The following is an 18096-nucleotide window of genomic DNA, read 5'->3' as shown; positions in this document are numbered from 1 at the left end:
ATTTATTATGCATATGTATGTGTATGCCATAGCATGTGTCTTAAGACATCAGAGGGAGTCAGTACTCTCCTTCTATCCTGTGGGTCGCAGGGGGTCTTCTGTTTGAGTCTATATTCTCTTTTCTATTACACTCTCATCTATAGGCCTCTTTCTAGAGGACAGTGGAATTTGGAAGCCCTAAGGAGGAGTCAAGCACTTCCTGGTCCTTGCTTTAGACGCTGACACTGGAGCTGGGAGGAAGCAGATAGTGATTGCAGGGACAGGCATTCACAGGCTCCATCCAACTTCCTGCTCTCGAGCTTACCAGCCACACTGTTCCCATGCTGACACTCCAAGCAGGATTGTTTATCCATCACATAATGCTAGTCTCTGTTGTGTCTGTTGGAGCTTTGGCGAGGACTCTGGCTTGGATTGGACAGTTGGACCCAGGCACATGGTCAACACAAAATACGAGAGATCCATATTTGGACATGAGCAAGCCTTAAACATGAATAGGGGGTTGGAACAACTGTGGCTCTGGAAATCCAGCCCACAAATCAGGTCACACATCAGGGAAAATCAAAACAGAATCAAGTTGGCTGCTTTTTCTCTGCAGAGACTTGAGAGGCATTCGTGAAGCCTTTTTTTTTTTTTTCTTTTAATGTTCAAGTCAGTTTTTGGCATGGCCAAATGTTATCAGTGCCCTATTTTATACAACTTTTTCTCACACACCAAGGAAGGAGTTCCAGAAACTCAACCCAAGCATGGATTCAGTGGCAGCACACAATCAAATGGAATTTTCTTCCTAAAGAGCTGAGAGATCCCTCTGGCTAGGACAGCACACACATATTGCTGCCCAAGGAATGGCCAAGAACTGCCATTGCATAAAAGGACGCAGATCTCTGGCCTTCAGGGTTGACCTTCCTTGGGCCCTGAAACTTAGAATCCTTTCTGATTTACCCTTTCTGTGTCTCCTTGTGAGGTTGAAACTTCACTGTAGCCAGCTCTTTTTGCCTGCCTTTGTTTCTGGACAGCAGTTACCTTGATCTTTCTAGGCTCCCGCCATCCTTCTAGTGGTGATTATCTTTCAAGTCCCAGGTCATAGTGCCTAAATAGATCTCCTTCTCAATCATGCTGCTTTTAATGCCTCTTCCAATGCACTGTGTATTCCAGTTGTGACCTGTCACTAGAGGAAGATGTGTCCAATCACCTCCACCCGCCCACCCTACACACCATCTACCCAAAACCACCTTTTCCTAGAACACTAACTTTCTCCCCTTCTATTATTGGTTTGGAAGGTGAAGAAAGATTCATATGAACTGGAAGAAGGAAAATGCAGCAGTGGGCTAGGAGCCTAAACCTGAGTTCTCTTTCAAAAACATATACAGGCTTAAATACCTAACAGCCAATTCAGGGAATTAAAACTTCCGTGCTGTCAAGAGACACGTGAAGACTTAGGGGAGACCATCATGGGGACTTCAGATGCTTGAGGCAATGTGGAAAAATTGGGAGACTTGCAGACCCAAATTTGAGCATCAGAACTCTTTTTTTTTTAAAAATTGTTTTTATTGAGCTATATATTTTTTCTTCACTGTCTCTCTTCCTCTCCCCTCCCCTTCTACCTCTTCCCATGATCCCCATGCTCCCAATTTACTCAGGATATCTTATCCTTTTCTACTTTGCATGTAGACTAGACCCACGTATGCCTCTCAGGGTCCTCGTTGTTGTGTAGGTTCTCTGAGATTGTGAACTACAGGCTGGTTTTCTTTACTTTATGTTTAAAAACCACTTATGAGTGAGTATATATGATAGTTGTCTCTCTGGGTCTGGGCTACCTCACTCAATATGATGTTTTCTAGATCCATTCATTTACTTGCAAATCTCAAGATGTCATTATTCTTTTCTGCTGTGTAGTACTCCATTCTGTAAATGTGCCACATTTTCCTTATCAATTCTTTCATCAAGGGGCATTTAGGTTGTTTCCATGTACTGGCTATGACAAACAATGCTGTTATGAACATAGTTGAACACATGTCCTTGTGGTATGCTTGAGCATTCTTTGGATATATACTCAAAAGTGGTATTGTTGCGTCTTGAGGTAGGTTGTTTCCTAATTTTCTGAGAAATCACCATACTGATATCCAAAGAGGTTGTACCAGTTTGCACTAGCACCAGCAATGGAAGAGTGTTCCCTTTACCCCACATGCTCTCCAACATAAGTTGTCATTAGTGTTTTTGATCTTGGCCTTTCTTACAGGTGTAAAATGAAATCTCAGAGTTGCTTTGATTTGCATTTCTCTGATGGCTAAGGATGTTGAACATTTCCTTAAGTGTCTTTCAGTCATTTTAGATTCCTCTATTGAGAGTTCTCTGTTTATGTCTGCACCCCATTTTTAAATTGGATTATTTATTCTTTTGATGACCAATTTCTTTTTTTTAATGTTTATTTATTATGTATACAATATTCTGTCTGCATGTATGCTTGCAGACCCGAAGAGGGCACCAGACCTCATTACAGATGGTTGTGAGCCACCATGTGGTTGCTGGGAATTGAACTCAGGACCTTTGGAAGAGCAGGCAATGCTCTTAACTGCTGAGCCATATTTTGGAAATCAGCCCTCTGTCTGATGTGGGGTTGGTAAAGATTTTTTCCCATTCTGTAGGCTGCTGTTTTGTCTTGTTGACCATGTCCTTTGCTTTACAGAAGCTTTTCAGTTTTAGGAGGTCCCATTTATTAATTGTTTCTCTCAGTGTCTGTGCTGCTGGAGTTGTATTTAGGAAGTGATCTCCTGTGCCAATGCATTCTAATGTACTTCTCACTTTCTCTTCTATGAGGTTCAGTTTTATGTTGATGTCTTTAATCCATTTTGACTTGAGTTTTATGCATGGTAATAGATATGGACCTATTTTCATTCTTCCACATGTTGATATCCAGTTACGCCAGCACCATTTGTTGAATAGAGCATCAGAACTTTTAAATATGAACCTTGGACAGAAAGACTCCTCATCTAACAGATGGTGAATGAGGCTGGTAATTATTTAAATTTTGAGATCTCTGAGTCCCTTTGTAGTTCAAAGACACAGTGTTGATCTGTATCTACACACATGTTCTGTTAATTAAACACATTTCTGTATATGGAAGTTTCTGTCCTGCCTGGTCTCACAGCCATTCAGTCCCAAAGAAACACAAAGAGGTTTATATTAATTATAAACTCTTTGGCCTGTTAACTCAGGCTTCTTATTAATTAACTCTTACAACTTAAATTAACCCACAATTCTCATCTATGTTAGCCACATGGCTTGGTATCTTTTGTCAGTGAAACATTCTTATCTTGCTTCTTCTGTGTCTGGGTGATGCCTGAAAACTGAGCCTTTCCTCCTCCCAGAATTCTCCTAGTCTTGTTGCTCCACCTATATTTCCTGCCTGGCTACTGGCCAATCAGTATTTTATTAAACCAATATGAGTGACAAATCTTTACAGAGTACATGAGCATTATCCCACAGCACATCTCTTCACCCAAGGTTAGTTAGTACATGTTGATAGTAAGGGTGTGGAGAAAGGAAGGCAAAATGGTACCTACCTCAGGAATAGGCAGACCTGAAGATGGATGCTAAAAAGAAATCCCACAGTAGAATACAATAAAGGGTTATTTATTTAGGGGTAGACTCACAGATCACAGTCCTCTGCTCGAATGGGAAAATAGCAACCAAATCCAGCAGCCAGAAGAAAGGGAGCGAGAGCTTTACATCAACATTTATAGTATAAAAATCCACGCCCAAGTGGGCGAGTAACTTAAAGGCTATTGGCTAAAGGATTTCCTACAGCATCTCCCCCTTTTGTTTATATAAGAAAGTTCTAAGCCTAATACGAATTTATAAACAATAAGAACAAATATCAAGTATAAAAATTAGAATTACAACCAGCATAAACAATATCAAGCAAGAAACGTGATAAATGTTTCAATAATTATCTTATCCTAAGGAGTCTAAGTCTTATATTATAAATAACTTGGCCAGGTCATGAGAGGAAAGTAAGTACAATTATCTAGTCTTCAACTCCATCCAAGACCCAAGAAGGGAACTAATATTACTTGAGTAAGCAGGAAATGCAATCAAGCAACTTTCAAAATGTGCAATGAATGACAGAGACTCTTGGCTACCTGAGCAACCACCCAAAGTCTCATTTGCAATGCTGGAGCAACCAACTTTGGCTAAGGCTTAGAGTAACTGGCAGACTATTTTCAGAGGCAAGAATTTTTTCAAAACCATCTTACCCTGTCTTGGCAGGATTTGACAGTCTTTTTTTCTTGTATCTTGCTTGTCCTGTTTGGACATCATGCATTTTGTCAGTGGTTGATGCATGGGCAGTTCCTTGTCCAAAGGCCAGCATTGCCAAGAAGAAAACAAGCTCCAAGAGGAGTGACTTCGGTGCTCAACATTCTCTCGGGAATAGATTGCTTCTTATACCTGAGAGATGGCCTCTAAGTGCTTGGGATTCACAGAGGGGTTGGAGTATTTTTGCTATTCTCAGTGGGTCCCTGGAACCACTTAGAATTTATGCCTATAAGATGGCTCAGCTTGGGATGATCATACCAGAAAGACCAACCACATGGTTAGTGGGCTGGGGCTGTGAACAATATGATGGAAGGTTTGTGGACAATGAGTCAATTAGTCAGGCTTACACGGTCAAAATCCAGTAAAATCTCTGGACATTGAAGTTGTGGCACATTGGTCTAAATAGCATTATTCTTCATCTTGTCACACATTGATGGAAGGTGACACGTCCCCAGATTTTGCATTTGGGATCCTCTCTGATCTTTTCTTGTGCATGAACTGTTTTGGCTGATTCTATTTTTTTTTTTTTTTTTTTTTTTGGTTTTTCAAGACAGGGTTTCACTGTAGTTTTAGAGCCTGTCCTGGAACTAGCTCTTGTAGACCAGGCTGGCCTCGAACTCGCAGAGATCCGCCTGCCTCTGCCTCCCAAGTGCTGGGATTAAAGGCGTGCGCCACCACCGCCAGGCGGCTGATTCTATTTTTTCGTCTTTTTTTTTTTTTTTGTCTAAAATTGTACTTGGAGATGGGAATATAACTCACGGATAACAGAGTACTTGCCTAGCATATATAAAGTCCTAAGATCAATTCCCAGAACCCTACTCAAAACAAAACAAAACAAAAACACCAAAACCACAAAAAACCAACAATAACAACAACACAAACCTTTAAAATTAGAATATATGAAGAACACTTTCCTGAGTTATAATTTGGCAAATTATCAAAAAAAGAGGGAGTAAAAGCCAGTCGGTCAGAAATGTGAAGCTCCCCCTACAGTGAGGGGGTCTGGTGGAGGATCAGGCCCTACAGGGCCAGGTATCCCTGCAGCAGGACAGCAGACATTCACAGGACGAGATTGGCTACTCTGTGACCTGGGTCTCCAGCGAAAGAACCAGGACCCAGTAAGAGCTCCGGGCTTATGTATGTCAGCAGGAGGGCTATGTCTTCAGCAATCCTGTGGCTCCAAGTATAATTGGTATGAAATCTTAATTTGTGTTTGTTGAAAGAAGAAATTGCATGACTAACTCCATTAAAAAAACAAAACCAAAAAACACCCTCCATGAGGTTTTCACAGTTTTGTACCAAGTTGTGTGTGTTCTATGCCAAAGTCAAAAGGAAGAAAGAAAGAAACAAGTATATGTCATGAAATATCAGCAATGTTTTTTTTCTGTTCAAACAGATGATATATTCCAAAGCATATATTGCCTTTTGTTTGCTTGTATGTTTGCTTGTCTTAAGCTTTGCATTTATAATCTATGAAGGTAAGTTAAGAGGGAAACCCAGCAAGCTTGGAAGATGGAGAGATGGTTGCCTAAGACTGGAGGAGGCTCTTGCTAGACCTGCTTATGCATAACTTATATACTAGTACTTTTTTTTCCTGTGGGTATCATTTTGGCTCAGTGGTCTCGGAAACATCATTTCACCATATGTTAAATTGAGGCTTAAATAAGATGACCTAATATTTCATTCCATTTTAAAGCTGTCAGTATATCTCTAAAGACTTGTGTTTATTTACTCATTTCTAAAAAAAAAAGAAAGAAAGAAAGAAAGAAAAGAAAAGAAGAGAAAAGAAAAGAAATCCCCAGATGTTGGAGGTAAAGGAAAGGGGTTCTGGAATAGGTGAGCCCTGCCATGGTAAGATTTGCATAAAGCTGATGGAGCAAGTGAAAAATGGGCTGTGACAGATGAATGCTGGGAGGCGTCGTCTGCTCATTATCTGGCCCATACAGCCTGGTCTGATCAGATCTTCAAAGTCATATGGTCCCTATTTGGTTTTACAATAAATAACTCAGCCTTATGAGTTAGACACCAACTAATGAAATCATCTAGCCCAGAGGAGAGCAATCCTCCTGGGCAGCCATTTGGAAACATAGTCTGTTTGTTAGGTTTGCCAAGTGTGCCCCTGATGGAAATGATAGGATCCTGCCCAATGCCACAAGACCAGTGACTGCTGGGGAGGCCAGAGCAGGCTGGACTGATGGAAATTCACTGATGGCATGGGGTGCTCTCATTTTAGTCAGAGGGTAGAATTGATATTGGGGAATACTTGGGCTCCCTTGGACAAGGGCCTTCTGCTCAATTGCATTTACTTATTTTGTGTGCGTGTACACATCTTTAAAAGATAAAGAGTTAATTTCAGGTGAGGAGCATTTCACAAAGTACTTTAGAAAGCACCTTGAGGTGTCGAGTTTCTGATTGGGGAGAAAAAGTATCGATGTGTTCGTGAATATCGAGAACTAAACCCCCTGTGAGCGTTCAATAAATATCAAGCAATCAATCAATTCTCCAGCCACAGAGATGCTTCCTGTGCCAAATATGTAGTCATGGAAGGGAGCCTGGCCCAAGACATACCTCCTTCTTCCAAATGCTATGACTCCAAACTCCAGGAAGAGTTCTTGGTATTTTTTTTTCCTCCTTCATCCTGCAGCACCTGATGGCACAATCCTTGGCACTGCTGGAAAAAGCGGTTTCCAAAAATCAGACAAGAAAGCCTTGGGATCCTGCGACAAGTTGATCAACCATCTACAAATACATGGAAATATAATCCCAAATTCTATCCAGGCAGCTCAGTTGAAGTTGCTGTACCTTCTTTCTGCTAAGATAGATGTGCTTTTGAAAATGCAGGCCTATTGTATGGAACTGTTTAGCATTGAAAGCACCTGCTGGAAGGTAGCCACTGACTGCATTTATTTGGGTCAATTTTGCATCAATCACCATGCCTCAAAGATGACATTCTGCATTTCTTTAAATTTAGTATTCCTTATAAATTTCTCCTCTAAGTGTTGTGAAAGAACATTTAAAATGCACTCTCATGGTTGACAAGTGGCTAAGAATTTTTAAACAGAGTTACCATGAATAATTACCACTGAGGTCCAACCTGCTTCCACAAATGCGCAGTGCACTTCTGGGGCTCAAGTTCACCCTGGCCTTTGAAATGCTGCTTGTTCTAATGGTTCCGTGAACACATATGATTTGTAAGACTGTTTCAGTTATAATTTTATAGATCTTTCCATGGGCCCTTGCCTTTGGCTTTAAGGGAGCTAAAGCTACAGGATCATTTATGTTTTCTGTTTAATAGCCGTGTGTCAAATATCTACACGGTTATTAGCAATATGGGACAATAATTTTGGTATGTTAGTTGTGTGAGGTTCTTTTCTCTTGCCTAATGAGTCCAAGTTCCTCTCCTTGGACTGCCAGACATACGACTTCCATGGGAGGGCAATTTCAGAGGAGACAGGTGAACAAAGGACACATTGTGTATTTTTAAATTCAAAAGCTGATTTTCCTGGAGTTTGACAGAAGGGTGAGGAATCGGACAGAACTGTGTCCCTGGGGTTCCATCCCTAACCTACTCCAGTGGTCCTCAGAGCCAGCACACAAAAGATTACTGAGGATTTACTAACAGCCGAAAACTAAGGTAGATACTTTCCCTAGGTTGGCAACAGATGGAGTTTGTTTTCCTTTACGGGTGCTGAGCGATGACGGTCCCCATGGGACTGCTTCTTTCACTTTGCCTTAGCAAAGCAAACTAGGTGGGGTGCAGCCATCATGAAAACGAAAGAGGAAGGAAAAAGGCTTCAGGATGTCTTCAGGCAAGGATAACTCGTCACTGAAGAAAGGGGTGTCTTTTAGAGTGTCTGGTCAGGGGGCTAATATGACACTCTTTCTCATAGTACAAGCCAACTTTGGGCTGAGAGTGGCCACGATGCCATGGCATATCCCACAGAAGTCAGTACATTCAGACAGAGAGAAGCCAGGCGCTTGCTGACCCCCCCAAGTAATCCGCTCTCCATGTTCATTCTAGATGCTTTGTTGATAAAGGGGGTTCCTAGATGTGCGCCGCATGCTTCGTCAGGAAGGATGCCCAGCGGGAATCTATTAGATCTCACAAAGGAGAAAAAGAAGAAATGTTCAGGTGAGCACCTGATGTGGGATGTCCTTCTGGAGGCTGCAAAAATGTGTTGCTGTTATTGGTTAGTGAATAAAGCTGTTTCAGTCAATGGCCAGTAAAAAAAAAAAAAGTATAGCTAGGTGGGAAATCCAAACAAAGATGCAGAGAGAAAGAAGGCAGAGTCAGGAGATGCCACGTAGCCATCAAAGGAGTAGCGTGCTGGAGCATCACCGGTAATCCACAACCTTGTAGTAATACACAGATTAATAGAAATGGGTTAATTTGATTGTGAGAGCTAATCAGTAATATGCCTGAGTCATTGGCCAGACAATTTTTTTTTTTTTGATTTTTCGAGACAGGGTTTCTCTGTGGCTTTGGAGCCTGTCCTGGAACTAGCTCTTGTAGACCAGGCTGGCCTCGAACTCAGAGATCCGCCTGCCTCTGCCTCCCGAGTGCTGGGATGAAAGGTGTGCGCCACTACCGCCCGGCTTTGGCCAGACAATTTTAATTAATATTGAGCCTCTGAGTGGTTATTTCATAAGTAACTGCAGGATCCCATGAGCAGGAAGGAAACCGGTCAGGGGGACCAGTGGGACAGAAGGAAAACTTTCAGCTACAAGTACATTTAATATTCAAATTGTAGACAAAAGGTTTGTGAGATGGTTCAGTAGGCAGAGGCATTACATGGCCAAACCTGTGTTCAAAACTCAAGACCCACATGGTAGAAGGAGAGCACCGACTCCTGCAAGTTGTCCTCTGACCTCCACAAGTCTACTGTACAAGAGTGTGTGTGCATGTGTGTGTCTGTGTGTGTGTGTGTGTCTGTGTGTGTGTGTGTGTGTGTGTGTGGACGCACACGAATTAACACATTAAAAAATCTTAAACCAAGAATACAATGTTAGAATTAATCAGATCACATTGGGTAAAGAGAGGAATTAAATCCAAGGACAAAGCCATAATTCTTTCGTTTGTGACTTGACAAATGAACACTCTTGGTGTAAAGTAAAGCATTTTCTGTATTGTCTGCTCAAACATAAATAATATACCCTACAGTCAGGAGGCAAAATAAACACTGGTTTAGTAAGGTCAGGTCATCAGCTGAAGTTTGCTTAGAGCATAGACTCACTAGAAGGGCCAGTCTCCGCCAGACCTCTCAGGACCTTAGTGAACCAATTTACATAAGCCATTGCTCTTTCAGAAGCTTGTTATCTTATGTCAAAAATGGAGATAGCATTGCTCTGCTGTGACTCACACAGGACATGGCAAAAACTAAGCAGAAAATGTGGCCATGCTTCTTAGATGGCAAAGTACTGCACAAAGGTGAAGTACCTTGGCTGTTTCTTTCTGGCAACAGAAACAGAGGTCGGCTCTAAGAAACAACCGCCAGCAGACAAAGCAACCACCCTCAAGGCCTGAACTGTGAAAATGATTCTTCTCAATGGGTGTATAAGGGAATGGCCAGGAGTATGTGTTCAGACACACTAAAAACATGATTTTATCCACGTCTGAATCCAGGAAGTGTGGCAGGCACAGCACCTTCTTGTCCACATGTGGAGAAGGAAACAATCAGAAATTGATACAAACTTACTTGCTTTTGATCCAAACTTTATATTCACTTTTATTTTTACAAGGCTTGTTCCTGAGTCTATAACACTAATCCTTTACTCCAGAAGAATTACAAGATACACGATGGCGACTCTCAACTAAAACTGTCCATTTTCTTAGGTTTCATCTCGAGGAAAGTAAATCAGAGGCCAAGATGCTACAAGATACCGCAAAGCAGTGGGAACATTAAGAATGGGCCCCAGTGGGTGGATAAACAAACTTTGGAGGTGAGGGTATGTGGACACAAAGGAATTATTCAGCCCTGGCTCAGTGCCTGTGTGGCCATGCAGCCCCTTTCCTGCGAGAGGAGAACATGCATGCATATACTCAACTCACAACAGCAGCTTAGCTACATGCATTCAGCTGGAGCCTACGCATCATTTCATGCTGTTAGAAATGCTAGAAATTGTTCCTTGCATATGTAACATATGTTGTGCACTGCATGTTCCATGTCATTGAGATTGTTGTATATATCTGTACTGTGTGCCATCAAGGTTTATCAAAAATAGTTAGATTAGCCGGGCGGTGGTGGCACATGCCTTTAATCCCAGCACTCGGGAGGCAGAGGCAGGCGGATCTCTGTGAGTTCGAGACCAGCCTGGTCTACAAGAGCTAGTTCCAGGACAGGCTCTAAAACTGCAGAGAAACCCTGTCTCGAAAAACCAAAAAAAAAAAAAAAAATAGATTATATACGTTTATTGCCATTAATACTGACCCTGAAATTAGATCTCTGTGAACAATGGAACTTTATCACGTATCTTCATAATCATCTCTCACTAAGTTGAACAGACTTTTTACTGGGAAAGAATTATGCACAGCTCTAAGACAGAGTCAATCCAAGCACAGCTACCTACCTTCCGTGAGAGATACCAACAAATAAATTTCACTCCAGATTGACTTAGAAGTAAACATCCACACTGGAAGTATAAACCTTAAGATAAGATTTGTACCTCTTTGGCTAATCTGTTTATTTTACCCACAGCTAACCAATTCCAAGAGTAACTACCACTGTCTCTCTAAACTCCATAGGCACTTGGCTTTAAGAGGTACTGGCTTCAGACGTGGGACAGAAGGTGACATGATTAATCCATCACACACTTAACCAAGACACGGCAAGGAGTAGGAGTAGCTGATTTGAAAGCAAATCTATTTTAGTCATATCCAAAATTATGAATCTATACATGTAATCCTCAGGAACAGGGTCATGTATGAATCTGGACATGCAATCCTCAGAAACAGGGCAAGTAAGAGATGTGGAAAGACCCCCTCTGCTTTCCTTAACAATCTCTGGAGACGCAGATGAATTTGCATTCAGAGTGATTTCCATGAATGCAACCTTAATCAAATTATGGTTGACATCTTCAATGTTCAAAGTTGTGATAAAATCCTCTTTTCCTATTCCTTTCAGACTGAGTACCTTAAAACATCAGCAAATCCAGGAATTAGAGTGATAAATCGTAGCTACTCCAACCCAGGAGAGACCCTCCAGGAGTGGGCGTTATACCCTTATGACAGCGCCATCTAAAACCCACTGAAGTAGCTATGCTTTATCTATCTACCATCCATAGGAGAGTGATAAGGATCCTATCAATATCAGCAGCTGCTGTCATTTCCCAGCAAAGCCAGGACTTGAGCCTTCACCTCCCCAAGTGCTTGGCGTTCTATCAGCTTCTTGGCAATGCCGGCTGAGGATGCCTAGCCCAGTGTTTCCACTGGGATTAGTTTTAATAATAATTTCCTAGAATACACATTTTTGTCCTCCTGCCTCTGAAGCCATGGTTACTTCACAGGGTGAATTCGGGTCGGGGTGGGAAAGGGCCCTACGGCCAAAATATTTCTTCTTGAAACTGGTTTGTGTAATGTAGTCTTGTGAATATGTTTATTCTTTATTTCCACCATTAGAAGAAAGATTGAAAATTTCTGATTTATATAAACTGCAGCCCCCAGTTAGGTGAGGTGGTATACACGTTTAAACCCAGTACATAGGAGGATGAGGCAAGAAGCTCATTGCAAGTTCAAGGCCAACTTGGCCAACATAGTGCAATCTTGTTCCAATTAGGTAATTAAAAACACAAACTACAGTCAATATAATTCTTTCCATTCACATTTGGAGCCAAATAATATTTCCGGGGGATGAGGTTAGTGACTCATGAGGAGTAATATTGTGTGAATCAATGTTCAGTGGAAGCTTTTTAATTTAATTGATCACTGTCTGGATTGAAATCAGAAAAACACATCAGAGACACCCGTATGCCTGTCTTTCAGTGTCTGTCACTCCTTGGCCATGTCTTACTTGGTTAAATGCTGCTCACCAATGTCCTCTCACCCATCTTCTGGATCCTTTTGCTATCTACATCATTTCATCCTCCTCTTGAGAAAACAAAAAGGTAAGCTTCTTCTCATGAGTCTCTCCTCTTCTTGCTGGTTGGCCTTGATGCCTGGAATCTTCTTTTCATCCATTCTGGATGGAGAATTAAAGCAACCCAAGAAATGTGGAGCTTTGTGTGTGCACTGTCATTTTGGTGCTTGGCATTGATGCCAATCAGGTGTGGGCCAGGTTTTATTCCACTCTTAGCCTTCCGTTCCTAACATCCGCTTTGCCCGTGATGCGTCCTGTTCATTGCTGAGTCCCATTGTTTGGCCGAGTGACCTGATGAAAGGCAGAAACCTTGCCGCTGGGGGGAGAGCATCATCTCAGGGATCCAGAGTCTTATAAAGGAAACACTTTCTAGTTTTGGTAGGGGCATTTAGATTCTCCTTGGAACTAAGTCACTTAGAAGACCCCTGCCGAGTCTTCTTCATGCAGGCTGCATGCCAACTGCCACGGGATGATAAACCATGTAATGTCTACAGTAGGTCATACGGAAATAAGAAACATGGTAGGGCAGTTACAGAGGGGCATCTATTACAACGGCCCCTTTGGTACAGTCAAGTACATTTGCCTTGGTGATAAACCCCAAGCCTTTCAGGGCCAAAACCCAGGTCTGATCAACTGTTGGAGGGCCTGGTCAGAGAGACCCTGGGAAACCAGAGATGTAACACATTGAGAAGATATTCCTCAGTGCCATGCCAGTTACCACGTTGCTTAGCACATGGGTTTCTGCAAGGACCACGAGAGCTTCAGATATGATGAAAACACCGAGAGGAGGCCGGCTCACAACATCCTCCGAGAGCCAGGCTTCTGGCCCTATCAGAGATGGAGCCTTCCAAGCTCTTTCCACCCACCGGTCCAGACTCAGCAACAACGTTTGCCCGGGGCACGGTGCTGAGCTTTCCTGTTGTCTTCCCTTGTTGATCCACTGACCAAATATGATACCCACACAGCTTGGGATTTTTGCAAGTTTATAATCCACATAGAAGAAAGATTGTTATATAAGCCTTGCCAAGACTATAGGCCTTTTAAATTCCCAACTAAGAAGCCGAAGAAATTTATGACAGGGTTGCTAGACAGGGAGGCCAAGTAAACTCACAATGTTGATCTTAGGTCTGTTTAAATTTCTCTTGCCTCCTGGCACTTTAAGCAAGAGTGGAAAGAAATCATTTACTCCTAGGAGCATTAAGCGTTTGGAAACACAGGGCACCGGGGAAGAGCATTAGGGACATAATTGATGTGTCACATGTGGTCCTGGCCTGGGGAGGGCAGGATTCCACTCCAGTGTTGTAGCCGTTTGTACCCGTGGTGACATAAGAATGCTAGGGTACTTTCGCGTAATAAGCAGTGAGTTATATGGAGGCTCAACTTGCCTTGGTCATTAACCCACGTGAAAGTGCACGCTGCTCAGAGAGTGCACCAGCCATCCCATAAGGACAATCCAGTTGGCTCCCAGATACAAGAAAGTCGGGAATTTTTCCATGCAGGTTTCCTTTGCTCCTCTGTAATTAGCTCTGGTTCCTCTCTTGGGCCTTTTCAGTCTCTAAGGACTGCAGGATTCACAACAGGCATCACACAAAGTCTGGCCCATTTAGGACCATGCCTGGAGAGTGAGTTGAACCCTGTGTAAGAGATAAACCAGCATTCAACAGGGGGTCCAGATTTCATTTACCAGTCACGTGTCTGTGGGAGGATGTGGGATTTAATCAATGATAACACCACGTTCTTGCAAAGTGCTGGGATTCTGTGGAGGTTATGGAGGCGTGTGAGGCAGAACACTGTCGGAATCTCCCCTCCTGAGGAGAGCCAAGAGGGAAAAGAGGCAGCCGAGTTTTCCGCCCTGGATCACTTTGATCTAATATAAGATGAAATGCAATCTGATACTTGCTCTGGTAATGGACTAACAGATGACTCAAGTAAGAAGTCATTTTAATGTGCAGTCCTGGACATGATGGAAAACCTTCTGGGGAGCTGCCCACGCTGCCCCTATGGTTTGTGTGGCTACAGGAATTTTCTGGAGGTGATGCCTTTGGTTACCTACCCCCTTCCCACCATCTCCACGTTAGTGCTTTTGTGTGTGTGTGTGTGTGTGTGTGTGTGTGTAATCTGAGTCTTTTATATAGGAAAATCTGGCTGAAGTTGAAACTGGAGAGAAACATGACTTCATACAATTTATAATTTAACAAGTTCATAATTCAGACTAGATTTTTTTTTGGAATAACATCTCCTAAGAACCATCCATGTCCCAACTTTCACAATCAGCAACCTGGGTCTTTAGAAGAAAGAATGCTTGGCATTGTCCTTGTGCTGAAGGAGTGAAGGAGGTGTATTTATATAAAGTCTGTGATATTCTTTATGGATACTGCGAAAGCAGAGGGAAACGAGAACAGAGGGAGGGAAGGAGGAATGGGAAAGAAAGAAAAGGCCCCGCTTCTGCAGCAGGAGAGGTTGGTTCTGCCCCGATAGGCTCCACCCTTCTCCCATTAAGTTCTGGGATTTGTGTATCTTTCGATGCAGACACTCAAATGCTTTCTTTACTCAGGAAGTTATTCTCCTCACGCCTTGTGAGGTCTTGGAACAGAAATTAGTTGAGAAAGAAACAATTGCTCCTCCTCTGTCCAGAAAAAAAAAAAAAAAAAAAAAAACACCACACATTGCATCCTGTAGCTCAAAAAAAGCTGGGGTGTTTGTGGGGAGATAATGTGGGGGAAGTGGATCTTATTCCCACGTGTGCCATTTTTCTCCTTAAGGGGACACATGAGCCAAGAGGGCCTGTCTGCTAATGTGGTTTATAGGAGAACCGAACGGACACAAATAGAAAGCATTTGACTGGGGACAACCTCTTAATCCACAATGTATAGTGTTGATCCCATGAGAGTCTCTCTCTCTCTCTCTCTCTCTCTCTCTCTCTCTCTCTCGCTCTCTCTCTCTCTGCTCTCTCCCTCTCTTATTTCTGCAGGCCATTCATGGTTCTCACTTTGACCCCTAATGCTAAGATTTTTTTTTTAAAAAAAGCAGAAATATTTAATTATAAGTAGGTTTAACACCCAGAGAGCTGATAACTCACTCCTGTGAGTAAGGGAGACCGTTGTTTGGGAAAGCTCTGTTTATTGATCTATAAATCACAGGAGCCATGTCTGACCCAGCTGCTGGGGCGAGTGGGGTCAAGGAACCCTTTCACTGTTAAGAAGCCTTGAAGCTTCTCTCTTTACAGGGCTCTCAATCACCCCTCCCGAGGCAGAAAGAACATCAAACAGCCAAGATCCCTGAGAAGGAAAGATGGGTCTTCTTCTGCAGGCTAAGAATGTCTTTGAGATCTGCTTCACTGTGAGTGGATTTTTTCCCAGTTATTTGGAGGCAAGTGAGAGACTGGCAGGAGACAGCAGAGATCACTGCTATTAACACAAATGATTTAAAATGCAGATCAAAGACAGTGCCGATCATCCATCTCACCCAGCCCCCTCCCTCACAGGAGAGATAACCGCTTCCTGGTATCCACAAAAGGACCCAAGCCCAGCAGAGTGGTTGTCTTGTCTCACTACTCAGCCTGCTTTAGTGAGATCTCTTTCGGTCTCCACTTCTCTTGTTTATAAAATGATAATTATCTTAGTATGGACTTTATAGTGCTGTTGTGAGAATTTAATGACGAAAGACACACAATGATCTTGTAGAATAGTATGCTATATATATGGTATATGCTCAAATTGCAACCATTGTCTGTCCCTAGCCTGCCTAGATCCACCACAAGAGCTGGTCTCCCTATTTGAATTTGTGAATTAGGTTGCATGTTCAAAATGAAGCAGTAATGAAATGCCCGTAAGAACACGACATTTTACGTCATTAGATTTGAGTTCAAATACTTGCTGATCATTGCCTATGTGACTTGAGTCAAACAGGTTCTCTAAGCCTTCTCTTTCTCTTCCCTGGCAAGGCCTAGCTCACACGGTAGCTATGAGGACAACATCAGAGACCCACACAGAAGCAGGTCTCATTGGATAGTGCTGTGTGGATCCAAAGCTGGCAGAACCCAAGGATGCTAGTTCAGCATTCCCAGGGGCTGCTAACAAAAGCATCTGCTACCCTCCCACTATGCAGGGCTAGGCCCCGAAGATACATAGGTGAGAATCATAGAATCTTTCTCTCAAGGTAGTCTGGGGAAGGGGACACACAAAACACTTCATTTTCTTTCTGTGTGGTGCCTACCATGGTCTAACATAAAAAGAGACCAACGAAGACTCAATGATCCAGTCCTACGCACACTTCAGCTTTCAGAAGGCATTGCCAAGGCTGTTTCTGCAAATCTCAGGGTGTTATACATATACGTGGCTTCATCCTCACATTGCCTCCTACAGCAGCCTACTCGTGTTTTGAGAGTCACATCACCTCATTCTCTTAGAATGTGCAGTTCACACATTTAACATGGGAAGAACAGATGTGTTGTGTCCCCGAAGCTTGTCATGGTAATGAACTAACTCCAAAAAGGAAGGTTAAGCACTGTATGATGTTCTGGGGATATCTGTGGCTAAACTGTGGTTGGCAGGACCTGGAGATGCTTGCATAGTCATTAACACAGTGCAATGGGTTAAAGAGCCTAGAAATACATCTGGAGGTATAATGCAAAAAGTACATGCTTGGTATACACAAAGCCATGAGTTCAATCTTCCAAACACACACACACACACACACACACACACACACACACACACACACACACACACAGAGAGAGAGAGAGAGAGAGAGAGAGAGAGAGAGAGAGAGAGAGAGAGAATCCTAAAAATATACAGTCCACTAATTTCCAGTAAGGATTCCAAAGCCATTCAAGGAAGAGAAGATAGTCATTCAAACCAGTGTTGCAGGGAAATCTGGCAACCCACATATACAAGACTGATATTGGACTTGACCTTACATCATATACAAAAATTATCTCAAAGTGGATCAAAGACACATATAAGAACTTAATCTATAAAACTGTTCTCAACACATATGGGAAAACCCTCATGATATTGGACTTGGCAATAATTTTTTGGATCTGACACCAAAGGCAACGGCAACAAAAGAAAATAGATAAATCAAACGGCATCAAAATTAAAAACTTTTGCACATCAAAGAACACTGTTAGCAGAGTGAAAAGGCAAACCATGGACTAGGAAAATATCTGCAAATTGTAGAACTGATATGAACCTAATACCCCCAAATATAAAGAAGTATGATTCAACGACAACAAAACTAAAGGAACCCAGTTTTAAGATGAGCCAAGAACTTGGACAGATGTTTTTTCATGGAAGCCTTAACAAATGTCCAAAGGATTCCTGGAAACATTATGGAAATGAATGAAATGAAAGCCACAGTAAGCTAGCACCTCACACTGGTAAGGGGGCTAGTTTGATGTCAACTTGACACATTAGAGTCATCTGAAAGGAGGGAACCTCAATTGAGAAAAAAAAAAAACCATCCATAAGATCCAGCTGGAGGGCATTTTCTTAATTAGTGATTGACGGGAGAGGACCCAACCCATTTTGGGTGGTGTCATCCTTGAGCTGATGGTCCTGATTCTATAAGAAAGCAGCTGTGCAGAGTCCTAGCCATAGGCTCTTCACGACTCTGGGCAATAGCAGGATACCTGAGAGGAGTCTCAGTGGGGTCCAGTACTGATCGTGTAACAGAAGCCAAAGGCTCTGAACCAAACCAATGAAAGGTT

The sequence above is a fragment of the Arvicola amphibius genome, chromosome 5 (assembly GCF_903992535.2).
Source record: "Arvicola amphibius chromosome 5, mArvAmp1.2, whole genome shotgun sequence".
In the NCBI taxonomy this organism is placed as follows: Eukaryota; Metazoa; Chordata; class Mammalia; order Rodentia; family Cricetidae; genus Arvicola; species Arvicola amphibius.
The sequence above is the reverse complement of the archived record's forward strand: the minus strand, read 5'-3'. Positions refer to the sequence as shown.